Raw genomic sequence first — 3,357 nt, forward strand, 5'->3', positions numbered from 1 at the left:
GCATCAATTTTTCAAATAATATACATCCATAAGAAAAGGAGAGTGCTGACAGGGAAGAAAATCTCAATTCCCTGCTGAAAAGATCTGCAGCTTGATCTACTTCAACTGGTTTTCTCTTTCCTTTCCCTGTAGCTGATTTCTCTTTAAGATATATGCGTAGGTTGTGATGTGTGCAGTAGTGCCACTATTACTTTAAATAGGGCACTGAAATTTGCATTTGTCATTGCCTCATCAAATGTGATATGCTGATGAAGGAACCATTAAGTTCCAGGAAGATTTTTGAAGATTTTGCTGTGAAAATCCATATCTCAAGATATGATATCACCACCTGAAGAGCTTTTTCAGAATCTCCATGTTGTTGCAAGGCTAAAAATATGTATCTGCCAAACCCATGATCACCACTTCCTAAGAAACTTCAAACCTGAAAAGAACAGCCAGAGATTTACCCCAAAACCTGGAGTGCAGTGGGGCTGGCACTCACATGGAAGAAGAGAAGACAAGACAAGAATACAGAACTATGAGCACCAAGGTTACAAATGACAAGGAATTTTGAATCACTATATTTAAGCTCATTTTTGCAATAGAAAACACATGTAATCATATTCATAGAGACTTTTACCGTCTCAGAGGTGGGGCAATGCCTTGAAGATGTGATAGCAATGATGGCTTCAAGCACTCATCCACTTCTTTGCACTCCCCTTAGAAGGAGAAACCTGCAAAAAGGAATAGATGAGGACCACATCCTCCACTGGGGTAGGGGAATGAGGAAACAGAGAGAGCAATCCTGGAGCCATAAAAGCTGGCAGCATGCAATGTGGCATTTTCTTTCATGCAGGTCTGGGCTCGTGACAGCTTTTTGGTGAGGAAAGCTCTTCTGGAGATAATGCCCTTGGCCAGACAGTTTGTGTTTTAGCAGCCTTGCTGTCCCTGCTTCCTACAAGCCACTTCATCTTTATTCCACAGCACTCTGTCCTTTGTTGGCAAATGCCCCTATGACCAAAGTCCTCACCTCCTTTTAATACACAAGGTGCAGGAGCTAAGCATCTGTTTCTTGTCTAGCTCAATTGAGATGCCACCTATACTTCCAAGCACAACGACTCAATCCTAGAGGATGAAGGAGGAGTACGGACAGGGTGGTGGCAACAGCAGTTCATCAGTCCATGTCAAGGGCAGACTAAGAGCATGGGTAGGAACATGGCATATTGAGAGGCACTGACAGATTCCTGGCAGGGATGCACATCATCTCCACCCTCTCCATTTCTGTCTGCTGCAAACCTTTAGGAATAGGCACTGTTTAGAGAGCTGGCATCATTCTTCATCTTCTTTTCACTGCCTAAACTGCAACATCCATGACTTTTACAATTGAATATTTAATGTACAGATCAAAGGCCAGTCTTTTAAAAAGAAGATAGTGCAGTTCCCTAAACTTCACACAATTTAACACAGGGCAGTGAATGAAATTTGCTCTTTCAGGAAGTATCTCACTCCAACTCAGGTCTCTTTACTTATACACATTGAGTGAAACCATCCTGATGCAAACAAAAGCCATTATCTAAAATAAAACACTTTTTGATAGAGACAATACACTAATTCTCAACTGATGAGACATACCTTTCCAATGAGGAATATTGAGGTCTGAAACTGTGTTAGTTATTTTAGTATCTCTCAGGACCTCCAGTCCACAGTTGAGCTTTACATCCTTTCACAAAATGCTTTAAAGACAAAATATATGTATTATTTTTCCTATTTCCTTTGAGTTAGGATATGGACAGAAGTAGATTTGCTTCTTGCCTGCTTATGTAGCCCAGCTCATAGAGATCAGGCATTAGATTGTGGTGGTTTTCAGTCAGAACAGTACTTGATGAGTGGCGCATGACTGCATGTCTTCACAGAGAACAGTAGCATTCTTGTTAAATTAGCACCGCCAGGTATGCTTTTCAAACACAGGTGTCTTTGGACTGTATTTTTGGAAATGTAATATGTTAAAAACATATGCATGCAAATGAAATTAATATATTACTTAAAGTGTACTTGAAGTGTAAAAGTGGTGCATCATTCAGGATATATCTGAAAGCAGATGTAGATGTCCACGTATGCAGCACACTCACTGTTGCCACATCTGAAAGCTATTAGGCTATGACCTAATAGCCTACTATGATATACTTCTCGTTTCTGCAGCAAGACACAAAAGCAACAGAGTGTATTACACAGTTTATTGAAAACTGAGAAGCACCGTGATCATCATCATCATTTAAGCACACTTAAAATAAGAAGCCTGTGAGGTTAAGTTTGGAAAATTATGATATTGAGATGGGGCTCAGGGGGAAAGCCCAAGAACCTTCTGCAACTGCTTCTAGAAATCTCAGGAACAGAAATTTATCCAGGGCTGCAGTACCGCAGCTCTCAGCACTGACTCTGAATGATGTGTAAATGGCTCCAACTGCAACAACCTCCAGACGCGGCAATTTCTAGCCAGGAGATGGTGTGGTTTGCCACACTGTTGACTGAGAAGTCTCAAGAAACATCCCCCTCCCCACTCTAAAACAAACAAACGCACACAAAAAAACCCTCAAACAAAAATGTGCCCTACTTTTGCATGAAAGCACACGCTAGAATTACTTTTCATTTTCTTATGTGATGCAGCTGGAACCCTGGGGCCCACCACCAGCAGCAAGCTCTGCCTGACACGACCAAGCCTAGGTGATGGTGGAGCTCAGTAACAGACTTCGAGCACGTCCGGCACCGAGACCACCCCGCCTTTGGGCGTTGCTGCTCATCCTTCATCTTGTTCCCGACGCTGCCGCCGTACACGGGCAGCAGCGCCCGCCCAAGCCCCCGGTGTCGGCCCAGTCCCCGGGAGCCCCCGCTCCGCCTGCCCCGCCCCCGCCCCGCCCCGGCCGCCGCCCCGGCCCCGGCCGCCGCCCCGGCCGCCGCCCCGGCCCCGGCCGCCGCCCCGGCCCCGGCCCCGGCCGCCGCCCCGGCCCCGGCCCCGGCCCCGGCCCCGGCCCCGGCCCCGGCCCCGGCCCCGGCCCCGGCCCCGGCCCCGGCCCCGGCCCCGGCCCCGCCGCAGCCCTTTCCTGTGCGCACGCGCACTACCGCGCGCGGCGCTTCCGGCTGCTCCCCGCGTTTCCGGACCCTGCGCCGCGTTCCCGCCCCTGCTCCGCGGACGGACCCTCGTGCGCCGCGCGGGACAGCTCTCGGTGCGGCGGCGGCGCGCGCCCTGCGCTGCTTCCTGCCCTCGCGCCCGGCGGGCGCCATGGCCATGGCCGGGGCCGGCGGGCGGAGCCGCGCGGGCGCTGCGGGGCGGGCGGAGGGCGGGCGCTGATCTGCGGCACAGGGGCGAGCGGGCGGGCGACC

General features: G+C 49.7%; 1 long non-coding RNA gene across 1 annotated transcript; it reads right to left on the bottom strand.

The window, feature by feature from the left end:
* Positions 1 to 530: 530 nt before the first annotated feature.
* On the bottom strand, positions 531 to 3,270 carry LOC136569168 (uncharacterized). The gene is made up of 2 exons (XR_010785319.1): positions 3,173 to 3,270; positions 531 to 713 (listed from the first exon to the last, which is right to left on the bottom strand). It is a non-coding gene; the product is annotated as an uncharacterized lncRNA (long non-coding RNA).
* Between the last annotated feature and the right edge of the window lie 87 nt (positions 3,271 to 3,357).

Source organism: Molothrus aeneus, chromosome Z (assembly GCF_037042795.1).
Source record: "Molothrus aeneus isolate 106 chromosome Z, BPBGC_Maene_1.0, whole genome shotgun sequence".
NCBI classification, from domain to species: Eukaryota; Metazoa; Chordata; class Aves; order Passeriformes; family Icteridae; genus Molothrus; species Molothrus aeneus.